The following is a 14,403-nucleotide window of genomic DNA, read 5'->3' on the forward strand; positions in this document are numbered from 1 at the left end:
AATTGCTCTTCAATCTTGTACTAATGGATAACTCTCCCCATCTGCTTTCTCAATGGCCAAAATTGGGCTGTTGGATTTGGGCTCCCATTGCACTAACAGACCGTGCTGCAGGAATGTTTTAGTTGCAGGTGCCAATCCCTTCCAGTTCTCTGATTTCCAAGGGAATTGTTTTTGCCTTCCCTTTGCTGTGGCTCCTGGTTTGAGTGCAATCCTCACTGGTTCTGCTGCCTTGGATCTTCCTGGGACACCCCTGGCCCCCACTATTGGATTGGCCACATTTTCCACTTGGGCAGGGATTGCATCCAATTTTTCCTGTATAAAACGTGCAGCGACTTGGACAAATTTAGATTCAAGAATTCCTTGTACACCCAGGGGTGGGAAAAGGGGAGGCTGGGGGTGGGTAGGTGTGGGATGGGCGGGGTTAAAGCGGTTCCTGTGCTTAGGAAAGGGAGCTCCAAGGGTCCCCGGTGTCCCCACTCCCATCCAAAGGTGGGAAAACCCGGGATGGTTGGGAATGGGGGTCCCGGGTGTCCCCGGTGCTGAGGAAAGGAGGGGCCCAGGGGGTCCCGGGCAAGGCAGGAATAGGGGCCCAGGGGGTCTGTGGGCCAAGGCCAAGGGGGCTCTGGGGGCAGGGAGAGGCGGGATGTCCGGGAAAGGGGCGCAGGGCTGTCGGTGCCGGGTCAGGGGGTGCAGGGGGAACCCATGGCCGGGAATGGGGGTCCGGGGCTCCCCAGGCTGACGGGAACAGGGGATGCCAGGGCTGGGAGAGGAGGATCCCCGGGCAAGGGGCTGCGGGGCGGGGTCGGGGCAGGATAAGGGGGTGCGGGGGGTCCCGGGGCCGGGGAAGGAGCTGCGGGGGGGTCCCAGTGCCCGGGAATAGGGATTCCAGGGGCTCCCGGGGGGGCTCCCCAAAGCCCCTCCCAGGGGGGAGCAGGAGCCGGCTCAGGAGCTGTGGGGAGAGAAAAGGGGCCGAGCCCGGCACGGGGGGACACGGGGGAGTCCCGGGCGCTCTGAGGGGGGGACACGAGCCCCAGGGACCCCCCTCACCTTCTCCCGCAGGGGAGGCCGAGCCCCAGCCCCAGCAGACGGAGCCAAGACGGAGCCCCCGAGCCCCAGAGAACACTGGGACCCAGCAGGACCAGAACTGGGGAACAGGGATCAGAGTGGGAGCAACTGGGTTATACTGGGATTAGACTGAGAGTGACTGGGATCATACTGGTGGAAACTGGAACCTTACTGGGACAAGTGGATGTGGCTGGGAATGACCATGAGTGTGCTTAGGGTAACTGGGATATACTGGGAGTGTCTGTGACCATACTGGGAGTGACTGGGAACACACTGGGAGAGACTGGGGGTAACTGGGTCTACACTGGGGGAACTGGGATCCATGGACTCTCATTGGACAGGAGGTCCCAGCTGGAAACCACCTGCACCGTGTGGAGACCTGGGAAGGAGGAGAGAAGGGACCCATGGAGTCGTGTCCCAGCCCTGTTGGAAAGCATATAGAAATCTCCCAGGACCCCGTGCACAAAGGCTTAGAGGCAGAAAAGAATGCAGGGGCTGTTTTGAAACCCTCGGGGAAACTGAGATCCATAATGTCACACAGACATGAAGTGGGAATGTGAGTTTTAGTTTTAGGTGAGTAAAAATATGCCTTTAGTGCTTAAGTGCCTGAAGTAAAGAAGAGGCTGTATTAGTTGATAGAAAAGCCCTAAAGTCCAGTTTAAAGTTCAGTAGCATTACTTTGTACAAAGTTAACTAAGTCCTAGATATAATATAAACGTAACAGAGCATTGCTGACATTGCCAGACAGAATAGACAGGCTGTAGGCACAGGCCTTGTGTAAGAAATGATTCCCATTGTCACACAACTGGGTTAGACCAGGAGAGGTGCAAAAAAGACAGGAACAGCATCGTGTTTGTGGCTGGTTGGATGATTTAGGAATAGAATTCATTGTATTGGGGCTGCTGCTGCTGCTTCTGCTTGGGCCATGGGGACTCTGTGCTGGAAGGCATTTTGCATGATGGCCCGGACTGTAACAGCCTGACCTTGGTGAGGCTGATCCAGCCATGGCATAAACTACTTTTCCAAGCAGCAGCACCTCTCTTGTTCCTGGGCTGGCCGCTCCAACTTGCCAGCTGTCCATCAGCAATGTGCCCGCTGCTCCTGCCTGCTGCCAGTCCTTCCCTGGCAGTGACAGCAGGAGCTGCTCCTGCCGCCGGCAGCTCCTGTGCCTGGAGTCCCTTCCCGTGCTGGCAGCACCAGCTGCCTCTTGCCTTCAGCCCAATGCCTGCCTGCACCTCGGCCTGCCTTGGCCAGCTCTCTTTGCCCAAGCCTTTGACTTCCAGGCTTCTGCCCCAGCCCAGGGACATTTGTTATTCCCATCACCTGCTGCTTTGACACCATGAACCATTCTGGTTTGACCTAAGAGGTGAATCATGAAGATTGTGGTGCTTTCTTGTCCACAATGTCCTGTTAAGGCCCAGAACACTCTGTTCTTACAGCTGGGATTGTGGCTGTTCCTACACCATTTATTCCACACTGCAGGACTGAAGAAAATCTCTCCTTTTACTAAGTTGAAGCTACAGCTTAGTGCAAGTATGTGTTAAAAGAGAATGAATGCCATAATCCTCCTTTTCTTTTTCAGTCACTAGTGGATAGCTCCCTGAAGGATACACAACAACTCAACAATGTTGTGCATACAATGAAGAAGAAAAAGCAAGACAAAATTCCCTCTGGATGATGAGGTAAGAAAACCTGTTTTAATCCGTGCAACTGTTTCTCACACGTCTACTTAAACTGACAAGAAATTAAGGTGATTTTCTCCACACTGAGGCAGTTTTGCAATGAAGCAGCAGTGTGTCATGATGCTAAATAAGAATCTGGCATTACCTCTAATGGTCACTGCTACAAAGTGTATCAGTGCACAGCAAGGCAGACTGGGTTATCACAGTTATTCCTCCCCTCCCGTCCCCTCCCCTCCATCAGCCTGAGTGCAAGTGGGGCATGTGCTGGGCATGGCTGGAGAATTCCATGGACAAAATCCTCCCCCATCATCACCTTTACATCTGCTCATTGCTCTGGGCAGCACAAACCTACACTTCTTTTAGTGGAAACATTGAATTGCTTGCAGATCATGACATCTGCAATACTAATGTACAAATACAGAAAAATCAACTTTGGTTTAAAAATGAAATATATTTTAAATTGCTACATCCACACTGCCGGTATAGAAACACACAAATATCCAAGTTTAGAAAACTAGTTTATTGTTACAGTTGTGTTATGTAAATAAATGCAATAATAACTTTCAGTTAAAAAAACTAATTTACTAAAACCCTCTACAACCACTCACTACACACAAATATCCATGGAAATTTAGCAATTTAATGTATTACATATTATTCCACCTGTACAGCCTATATACAAATACAGAAATATCAGTATCCCTCTCTAAAGGATCTTAGATCCAGTACTAAAGAAACAGAATTCTGTAACCATATAACTGAAGATATATTAAAATATTTATATCCACATTATTATACAATATACAGATGTAAAACTGCAGTTTATATTTCATATGACATAAAGAAGAGCATATAGAAATATACACAAAACCTATCTATAAGTATACAAATATCAATGTACCAATATAAGAATCCTTACAACCCTATCAAAAAAACACTACAGCCACACATCCGAACAAGTATATCAGTATAAATACAGATGTCACCACATCAATATACATGCATCAAGAGAACAATAGACATACATATATACCTGTACAAATACCAGTCTACATCAGGCTGTAGAAATAACCATCAACTTCTAACTCTCAGTCCCACTGTGACCATCTCTAACTCCAAGTCCATCAGCAGGAATTGCAGCTGCCCAAGTCCCCGGGCTCTCCCTGCGTCTCTTCTTCCCGTGCAGAGCAGCTCTCCTGGACAGGGACAGCAGATGGGACCCGTGGGGAGCAAAGGGAACACTGAGTCAGGATGGGGCCGTTTCCCTTGGCAGCAGCTGCCCTTCAGTCAGGGCAGGGCAAATGGCAGCGCCTCCCCAGGAGGGTGAGAAAGAACAAGTTTGTGCAAAGGCCAGGGCCAAAGGCCAGGCCCCCCTCAGCCCCAGGCTGCCTGAGCGGCCCTGCGGCCTCACCCGGGCTCTGGGCTGGCAGCAGCAGCTCCCTGGGCACTGCTGGAGCTGGTGGCCTTCAGCTTCTCCCTGCTGCCTCCTGTCAGTGCCCGCCTGTGCTCAAGGTCTGCAGGGCAGCTGTGGCCAAAGTGGAGCCTCTGCAATTGGTTCCAAGGGCTGGCAGAGCTGCAGGCGCGGAGCCCTGTGTGCTCCCTGCTGGCCCCTCCATCCCCTGAGCCCCAGCGTGCCCTGGGCAAAGCCCCGGCCCCCTTCAGTTTCTTCAGCCCCTCACAGTCCTCTCAGCCCACTCCATCCCTTCGGAGCCATCCCGGGGCCTTGGAGCCGCCAGCGCCCTCAGCCTGTGCCACTTCCCTGTGCCCTGAGTGCCCCCGTGGCCCTCTGCTCCCCCAGAGCCCTCAGTGCCCCCAGCAGCTCAAGGGCACCGTCCCTGCAGCGTCAGCGCCTCCTCAGCCCCCTCAGCCCCCTGTGTCTCCCTGTCCTTCAGCAGCTCCTCAGGGGACAGTGCCTGGGGCCACTGGCAGCTCCCAGCGCTCCAGGGACACCCGGGGCTGGAACTGCTGCTCCGCCCGGCCCGGCCGCCAGCTGGGACCCAGCACAGACACAGGGGACACAGGGGGCACAGGGGGAAAAACAAGAGCTGAAAAAGGCAGCCCAGGGGGGACAGAAGGAAAAATGCAGCCTGGGCCTACACAAACATCACTCCATCCACCTGCACCAACTCACAGACCAGCACAGAGCCTTTGCTTTGTGATGTCAGGGCACGGTTGCCACGTGCTCGTGGTGACATCACAAGGTTGCCTTGGAGCACGGGAGGCCTCAGGGGTGTCAGAGCGGCTCTTGGGCTCGCTCCGTGCAGGAGTGTCCTCCTGTTCTCGAGGCTTTTCAGTGGCCAAGTGCTCACTGACAGTAGCCTTGCGATTTTCTTGTTTTTCAAGCAGTTTGAAAACCTGCACAGCAGTTCCCACAATGATTGGGCAACTCGCTGCTGCAGTTTTCACTGCTTATAAAATAGGTTATTCAACCTATTTTATGAGTAACCTGGCAGGTAAGTAGAGGTTTTCCCTGGGTGTCACCTAACCTGACTTTTGTGTCTTCCTGCTCTTTCAAAACAGAAAGACCATTTGGATGCCACTTGGGTAAAGCTCCTCCTGCCAACACGTTCAGCTCCAAAGGGGGTGTCTGTGGCCAGGGCTGTGCGGGCAGCATTTGCAAGGGAACCTGCAGGGGTTGTGTTCCCTCCATGGGACAGTCTGTGGCAGCAGAGTCTGTCATTTCCTCCCTTTGCTAGGCCAAGCAGCACAACTTGGAAAATGTGGACTGGGAGACTTCTAAAAATGTTCTGGTTGTTTCCAGTTTCCTCAAAGAATCTGGTTCATTTTCCCTTGCCCACTGCAGGTCACCTGAGCCGGGTATTCAGAGGGGCCGATCCGGAGGTGAGTGAGAAAGGAACATTTGATGTTCCTGGTGTTTAACAATTGTGCAGCAAGCTGTGAGCTTGGCCTGGGGCAGTAGAGAGTAGAGGGCCAGCTGAGTAGGCTGCAAGAAAATCCATTTCCATGTCTGCAGCAGCAAGAGCAAAGGCATCACTGGCTATTTCCTAATTCTCCTTTGCAGAGCTTGAAAAGAACTAAAAGCTCAGTTTTGCAGAGAGAATGTTGCCTCCTCAGAGTAGCCAGGGGGGATTATCTAATTCAGAGCAATTTGCAGTCCACTTGAATCAGCCCATTTGAATTTAGTCTGAGGGACTCAGAATCCCATTGCTCTAAAAGGTGATGATTTGTGCTTAGTAGAGCTGGCTCTAGAGCTGAACAGAAAGAAGGTTATAAATGACAGGTAATGGCCTGTGTCTCACTCTCCTGTCTGTCCGCAGAGCACAGAACCAAGGGAAGATTCTCCTCTGGCTCCCTGTGCTCCTGGAGAAGAGGCCAGAGAGGAGCCAAGTGACCACCAGGCTCCAGCTGTGGTCACACCACAGCCACAGCTTTCCCAGACAGTAAGTGCCAGTTCTGGAGGGTGCTGTTGGTGGCTGAGGATGCTGAGTGCTGGAGTCCTGCCAGGACCCAGCCATTCCCCTCAGCCAGTGACCCCTGGAAAATGGGCTTTGAGCTGTTCTGTTTAGGCCCCAGCTTGCTGGGATTCTGACAGGGGCAGCATCTCACAGTCACTTGCTCTGCATTTGTGTCTACAGAACATGGAGGCAGAGGCACAAGCAGAGCTGTCTGTGTTCCCCAGTGACATCATGGGAGTGAAGAGGAGAGACACGGAACAGATCAGGCGACTTCAAGACCACTGGAACATCTATTGGCTGAGGCGCCTTTTACAAAACCAGGTGAGTGGAGGAGTGGCAGCCACTCCACTCATGGAAGTGTCTCCTTCTTCTTCTTCCTCACAGAACTTCGGTGAGGAACTTCAGTCAGAGATGCAGCAACCCCAGGCTAGGATCAGGACACCAGACGAGAGGCTGGAGGGAGAAATGAAGGTTCCAGGAGGAAGAGAAGAGAGAATTCATCTCCCTGGGGAGGAGGAGGCTCTAGAAAAACCAGTGAGTGAAAGAGCCATAGCCACTGCAGTCACCAACCTGGTGCTTTCTGCCCTTCTTGCCTTTCCCCAGCAGAGCAGCAGGGGCTGGGGTGATGCCTCTGAGTGCCCTCCTGCTCCAGTGTCTGTCACAGCCACTCTGAAGGACACTCCCTGCTGGGCTGAATCTCAGCTGCTGCCCTGGACAGGGGACTAGTGCTTTGGCCTTTTGGCCAGCAGTCATGGGAAGGCATTCCTGCTGGCCTCTTCCTGCTCTCCTTGTTTCTTGAGGGGTTCTTGCAGGTGAACACGGTGACCCTGCTGGATCTCGAAAGAAGCTGTCTGTATCCCTTGTGAATCTGGTCTCTCCCTTTCCTCACAGTCCATGACTCTTGGCTGACAGGGACAAGCTGCACTCTCTGACTGCTTTGTTCTCTTTGACTCCAGGTGGGAGTGTTGACATCTTGCCTGGCAGCCTGCAGAGATTTCCATCAAGGCACTGGCAGCGAGGAGCCCCGAGATTCCTGCAAGGACCAGAAACTGTCCCAGGCAGAAGCGCTGCCAGTTGGACACTTTCTGAAGATGGGGGAGAAAAAGAGGACTCCACGGGAGGAGGTAGAACATCTGAACAAGGAGCTGCAAGTGTGCCTGCAGCCCTTGGAGGGGGAAAAGAGTCCTCGGGAGAAATGGAATGGTCATTTTGGCAGTCATCCTTCAGAAAATCCATGCAAATGGATTTTGGAGGAAATGGAAAATGAATCTGGCCATGAACTTGAGTAAAACCAGCCTTTGGGATTGTCCCATCCAGTTAGAGAAGTGACCATCAGAAAAAACCCATGGCAGAGCCCTGCATGTAGCTGACAGCCCCTCCCTAAGGGCTTGCATTTGAAATGGCATCTGGGGCTAATCTCTGCCAGCCACTTTTCTGACACAAACTCCTTTGTTGTCTCAGATCTCCACAGGCTCTTCTGTTGAACCTGCAGCAGCAGCAGCAGCAGCAGCAGCAGTGTCACCTAAAGGAGCCTTTGCTGCCCCAGCTCAGAAGTGGAGCCCGGGCAGTTGGTTCATGTCCAGCAGTGACACAGCTGCTGCTCAGCAACAGGAGGTGGAGGATGACTCCCTGGAGCTCCTGAGTATGTCTGGTGTCTTTCTTCTCTGAGGGACAGTGCACTGTGTGCACGTGTCAGCACAGCTGCACCAAATGATCCTCCTCACTGTGGTGTCCCAGGGGCATTTAGGGTTCCCCACAGGAAATGCTGTGCTCCAAGGCAGCAAGAGAGTGCTCTGGGTGTTCCTGCTGCCTCTGAGGGCAGCTTGGACGTGCTGGGCTTTGCCTGAGCTTCCCTGTCTGCTGAAGGCAGAAGCAGGGCTTGTTCTTGCATCAGCAGAAGGCTGTGACCTAGGAAATGATGTGGGCAAGTCCTGTGTGCTGGTGGCCAAACTGGATAGAATGGTTAGCTTCCTAAATTCTCCTTAGACTCCTGACTTCTCAACTGTCACCAGAGCAAAAAACTTCACAGAATTTCTTTGGTTTTGGCGTTTTGTTTCTTGGTTGTGGTTTTGGTTTTAGTTTGGTGTTTTTCTGGATTTTTTTGGGTAGAGTTATTTCTCCATCCTGAAGCAGCTCTTCTCCCCCATGTGTCTTACTGGTGTCATTTTTATGACTGTTGTTATTACCACTACTACATTTACAGGTTTTTTTTTTTTTTTTTTTTAATAATATTTTTTATTTGTCAGTGAGAACTCATTTGAAAGAACATCAGGTGACACAAAAACAGAGAGCCAAATGTGTTCTTTTTGTGCCCACAATGAAAAGACAGATAATTTTATCACAATCTGTATTTAATATCCTAGTTTTGTTCTTAGAAAGATGTGTCCAAGAAACACATCCCTGGGGCTTGATCAGATCAAAGTGCACTGTAGGCATTTCTCAGGAGCAAGCCTCCAGCCCCTCTGCTGTATATTCCTCAGATCCATGGCACTTTTCCATCCCTGATTCCCAGTCATTCCCATGACTGTTAGAATGCTGCCCATTGACCCAAGCCCTGCTCAGATCAGTCTCAAGGAACACACATCAAGTCCTCTGTGATGCTGCAGCACAAGTCATTGAATCTGCTCCTTGCCCAGAAGAGCTGCCAGTGCTGTGCTCTCAGATAAGACCTGGGGGGGCTGAGAACAGAGCCCAGGTGACTCTGTGTCTCCCATCCCCTGTTGGCACAAAAAGGGCCTTGATGTGCACCTGGGTGTGTCTGAGCTCAGAGCCATTCCTGCTGTGTCCTGAATGGGGTCCCCGGCTTGGAAGGGGCTGGGTGTGGCCGTGCCTTGTTGCCATGGCTTGTCAGGGCTGGTGCTGGGGCTTTGGCAGCTTTGTTGTGGTGGCTGCCCTGGCCCTGAGGGCCGGTGTGAGTGCAGAGGCTGGAGCCTTGCTGAGCTGGGAGAGTCCCGCTGCCGCCCGGCCGCTGCAGCGCGGAGCTGCCCCGAGGCAGCAGCCCCTGCTCTGGGCTGGCTCCTGCATGGCCTGGGCTGGGCTCAGCCAGGGGCAGCATCTCCTCTGGGCAGCTGTCCGTGTCCCGCCGGCCCCTGAGGAGGGAGCACTGCTGTCCTTGCTGCCCTTGCCCGCTGCGGGAAGATGGGCACGTGTGCGGGGCTGAGAGGGCCAGTGCAAGGGCAGGGACTGATCCCTGCTCTCAGGGGGAGGAGGAGCACTGTGCTTCTCCACCTGGGCCATGGCCAAGGGCGTCTTCCAGCTCAGCCTGTTCATCACGGCTCAGGCTCCTGCTGCTGCTGGAGGCCCCCTTGGCATTGCTTACAGCAACAGCTGCTTTGCTTTACAAAGGGAAAGGCATTCTCTTGGCCAACTGCTGCAAGGTGGAGAAGGTGCCCTCCTCTCCTGGGAATGCATCTCCCTCTGCTTTGTTTTCTGTCAAGAGATCTCTTCAAAGGCCTGTGGAAAATCAGGCTCTGTGCTGGCCTGCTTGTACTGCAGAGCTGCCTGTCTTGTTGGGGTTGTTGGTGTTACCCAGCTGAGCACAAAGGACTCAGAAGCCCAGACTGTACAGCCCCAGTGGGGCTGCCTTTTGTATCTCTTGGATGGTGGGATCTCTGCTTTCAAGTGAGCATCTTGCATTTTGTTTCCCTCAGGGAAAATGGTGAACATGGAAAATCCCCGCAGGAAATACATTGAACTGGAAAATGTTGGCAGAGGGTGAGTCCAACCACAGTTTGTTCTCCACAGTCATGGGGCAGGTGATTTGCTGCTGGAATATCTACCAAGAGTGAAGTCAGGCACGCTGCAAACACATTCAGACACTGGGTTAGTCTGCCCCATGTCTCAGTACCAGCCAGAATTTGTAAGTGTGGTCAGGAGGCATTGTCAAAGACACTTGTATTTCATTGCCAGAAACAGCAACCTACCCCCAACCACAGCAGTGAGATAGTAGTTCTCAGGAATATTTCTTCCCAAGTGTTTGCTGAAGGAAATAATCTGTGCTCAGGATAAAAACTGCCCAGTTTAGAAACTGAAACCCGAGATGAAAGAATTACCTGGCCTTTTGAGCTGAGGCACTAAAGCCCAATGCTTCAGGAACAGGCCCAGTGCCCATGCACTGCAGAGGAAAATGCATCATCTGCCTTCTGGCAGAGCCCTCCTGCATGCTGCAGGTTTGAGGCATTTCCAGCAGACATCTCCTGTCTGGGCTGGCTTTCACTCCAAGATCTAAATGGCTTCTCCTTTCTTTGCTGCTCTTTTGTTTCTAGGGGCTTTGGAGATGTTTGCAGAGCGGTCGACGCTGCCACAGGAGGAGAGGTAAATGTCAAGAGCCCCTGCAGATCCTGCTGCTCTCCAGGGCTTTCCTCTCTTGTGTCAGCTGGGGCTGGAGCTGTGGCTAGAGCTGTGCTGCAAAGGCACAAGAAGCACAGACTGGTGCCAGCCTGCCAAGTGCATTTGGGACAGTCTTTGTCCTGCTCAGCTGCCAGGAGGAAGGCAAGGAGGGCAGCGGTTCCTTTCAGAGAAGGGCGCTCTCCCTGGCTCTCAATTGCTCTAACAAAGGTGGTGCATTAGAGCATCTCACTGCTCTCTGGGCCGATGGCTTCAGGGTGCTGAATTCTCATTTCTGGCTGCCAGCAAATACATCTGAATGTTCCTGGCAGTTCCTCAGGCACCTGCAGTGCTGCTACGTGGGAACTGCATGTAGGGAGAGATCTGCAAGGCCTCCCTAAAAGCCCCAAGCCCTGCCTGTAGCCCAAGATGTATCCACAGAGTACCAAGGCACGCTTTACTTCTTCTGAAGTGCAGACAGAGAAACAGAGAGTGTGCTCAGAGCTTTGGGGGTGATAGTTGAGACATGATTGCTAACAAGTGGACAAGACACAATGTCAGTGGCCACGTGTCCTGTAAGTGGCCCCCAAAGGAGCAGAGAAATGAGCTGTTGGAATGTCAGTTCCTAATTTCTCCTTTGTCTAATCCCAAGGCACTTTGTCAAGGCTCACCCGTGTCATTGCTAAATCACTCATCCCACGTGTGCTGTGGTCTCGTGCCACCAACTTCTAAAGTTGCTGATTTTAAATGTCATTCTAGGTGGCCATCAAAAAAATTGATCTTCAAGGACTCATGATAGAAGACATTCTAACCGAAATCAGAGTCCTGAAGATGAATACGACTCCTTATATTGTGAATTACTTAGACAGGTGAGTGATCATGGTCTCATCTCATGAAGGTTTGTTTCCATACTAAAAGCATGCAAGGTTAAAAACCCACTTTGGACACGGGCAGAAAAGAGAGCTGGTAATTATTGGGTAATTATTACTTCTCTATTCATCTCCAATGGATGGGAAGAGTGTGTATTTTGTCTGCATGAGTCTTCCCTGGCTTTCAAACACATAGTTGAAAAATTGTTCAAAAACCTGCACCAACCCTACCATACTCAGTCAATACCCTGAAAGCTCACTGGCTCCATGTTGTCTCAGGATTGATTTTTAAGGTTTCTTTAATGCTGATGAAGCAATCTAGAGAGGATTTCCCTTGGATTGTTGCCCCTCGTTTCCATGGCTGTCCATGCCAGGAACACTAGGTGCTTATTTCCAGAAATACCCCATGTGACAGGTTTTCATCTTGGCTGTTACTAAACTGCACTTTTTGCCTGCTGGCCGTCAGAGACATCTCCATTTTCACAGCTGTGCTGTTCTCCTTGAGACTGCACAGACTGCAAACAATGCACAGCCTGGAGGGAATGTCTATTCCTTTCATTCTGTTTCATCCCTTGTCACAAAGGGATCCAGAAACAAGAATCAAGCAAAGAAACCAACACATGCATGTTCACTGCATGGCCTTGTTCCCTTCTCTCAGCTACCTTGTACATGCGGAACTCTGGCTGGTGATGGAGTTCATGGATGGAGGCACTCTGTTCGACGCTGTCAAGGCGTTTGAGATGACAGAAGACGAGATCGCTGTCGTCAGTCGGGAGGTCAGTCAGGGATCCCAGCTGTGCTTCCCAGGGCTGGGGCAGGACTGTCTGGGAAAGGGGCTCAGAACAGGAGCCATTCCATGGGCCAGGCTTTGTTTCTGTCGCTGGAATGCTCTGGGCAAGCAAGAGCATCCCATGTGAAATGCCTGCCAGTACCCCTGCACTCACTGCACTCTGTTCTTGTCCTCTTCTCTGCTGCTCTTGAATTCTCACTCTGGCTCTTGTATTTGCTCTTCTCCATCTTACCTCTCTAATCTTTGGCCTGCACTGCATTCCTTGCCTGTAAAAGCAAAGGTGGTGGTGGCCGCATTTGAAAGGAACAGCAAAGAAAAAAGAGAGACTCATTTCTCTCAGTGCTCAGCTGAAAAGGTTGGCAGTGCAGCCAAAATGCTCTTGACTTCTGAGCACCTCCACTGCAGCAGCATCATCCTGGCTGGTTTGCAGGGCAGAGTCTACACCAGCAGTTGCTGTTGCTCTTTGACAAGCTGACATGCCTTTCTTTAGAAGGGTGCTGCTCTGCCAGTGTTGGAGCAGCAAGCTCTTCCTCTCAATGGCACTGTGTTCTGCCATTCCTCCCCATTCCCCTGGAGAGGGAATCTTGGAGAGCTGTTTCCTTTCTTGTGTGATGAAATCCCATCCCTGATTTTTGCCCTCCTGTTTCTGGTTTCTCTCTCAGTGCCTCCAAGGACTGAATTACCTCCACTCCCACCACGTGATGCACCGAGACTTGAAGAGCCCCAACATCCTCCTCAGGACCGATGGCTCTGTCAAGCTGGGTCAGTATATTCTTGGTCAGGTGAAGCATTCCAGGGATAGGGGGGGTGTGGGGCTGCTTTGGAGTGACTGCCAGCTCCCCAAAAATGGTGCTGGTGGCAGTGCAGGGAGCCCTGCTGTGAGCTGACCACACGGTTGCAATGTGCACAGACCTATGGCAGGGAACAAGCAGTCCAGAGTGGCACTGCTCTGTGTGTGTCCCTTCCAGAGAGAGGGAGCTACAAGTCTAAAGCTCCCGGGGAACAAAAGCCACTGCTGGAGGCAGTGTAAAAAATGTGGGGATTTTGGAAGTAGCCAATGCCATATTTCCTTGGCTAAAGTCCTGAGGAAACAGAGCAGGGACTGTTGCAGGAGATTCAACGGCACATTCTCCAACTTCTACCGGGCAATTCGTTTGCTTGCTTTCCTAATTGCACAGGATTCAAATCAAAACAGTCTTTTGCTTTCTCCCCAGCTGATTTTGGCGTGTCTGCTCTACTCACCCCTGAGCAGAGTAGACGCAGCTCAGAGGTCGGCAGTTACTGGTGGAGAGCACCTGAGCTGGTGAAAGGTCACCCATATGGCCCCAAAATTGACATCTGGGCCTTTGGGATTGTGACAATTGAAATGGTGGAAGGAGAACCTCCTTATTATAATGAAACTCCTCGCTCGGTAAGGTGTAAATACTCTCTGATCCCGCTGCCTTTCTCCCCCAGCCCACCTTCTGTGTGCCATTGGACAAAATCCCATTGCCATCTGCTGGAACTACTTCCACCACGGTCCCTTTCTGAAAATGTCCCTGCAGCACATCAGCATCTGCTGGAGTGTTGGTTGCATCACTGGGGGAGCTCAAGCCTTACCCCACACAAACAATCTCCCTTCTCAGGCAACATTTGGCTTTGGCTTAGAAGTCGTTCCAGCACTTTTGGCCACATAGATGGCCCCACTAACAGGAAACAACCATCTTAGAGCTACTGTTCTCTTTCCTGTAATGAAGGGAAGAAGCCCAAACCCAACCAAGTTTCTAAAAGAGTGGTTTGGAGAGAAGAAACAAACAAAAAGCTGGATGACTTTTGTTTGATGGCAGCTGTGCTTTAGGGACCAACAAGCACTGCCGAGATGCTTTGCATGTAATAATCCTTGGAAAGAGTAGAGTGAGTTAGTAGAGCAAAGTCCCTCTTCCAAATAGCCTGCCAGGCTGGTCAGGTGAATCCTCAGAGAAGCAAAGGGGCTTTTGCTGATGTAGTTTCCACTAACAAGGTCAGTCAATGAAATCGGCTGCCAGGGCAAGATCTGCTGCATGTTGGAAAAGCTGTGGCTGCATCGGGCTTTGGGTTTTTGTTGGTCCAGGAAAGTCCTCTCTGCCTCTGTGCCATGGCAGAAACTGCCACTGCAGAGTGCAGCTTCAACAATGGGATCTGGGAGAGCAATTCCAGAGGCAAAAGAAGCAGCTGAGAGACTGGTGTTTCCTTTTTCTCCAGGCTCAGCTCCTGATAGCCACCAAAGGGACCCCAGA

At 51.7% G+C, this 14,403-nt stretch overlaps 2 long non-coding RNA genes across 2 annotated transcripts; both read left to right on the forward strand.

Moving 5' to 3' along the window:
• The first annotated feature begins 2,662 nt into the window (after window positions 1-2,662).
• Window positions 2,663-6,488, forward strand: LOC310921063. The gene is made up of 4 exons (XR_014592081.1): window positions 2,663-2,747; window positions 5,551-5,588; window positions 6,026-6,148; window positions 6,344-6,488. It is a non-coding gene; the product is annotated as an uncharacterized lncRNA (long non-coding RNA).
• Window positions 6,489-10,427: 3,939 nt separating this feature from the next.
• On the forward strand, window positions 10,428-12,090 carry LOC310920903. The gene is made up of 3 exons (XR_014592067.1): window positions 10,428-10,477; window positions 11,249-11,358; window positions 12,017-12,090. It is a non-coding gene; the product is annotated as an uncharacterized lncRNA (long non-coding RNA).
• Window positions 12,091-14,403: the final 2,313 nt, after the last annotated feature.

This window comes from Zosterops lateralis, assembly GCF_965231275.1.
Source record: "Zosterops lateralis genome assembly, chromosome: 32".
In the NCBI taxonomy this organism is placed as follows: domain Eukaryota; kingdom Metazoa; phylum Chordata; class Aves; order Passeriformes; family Zosteropidae; genus Zosterops; species Zosterops lateralis.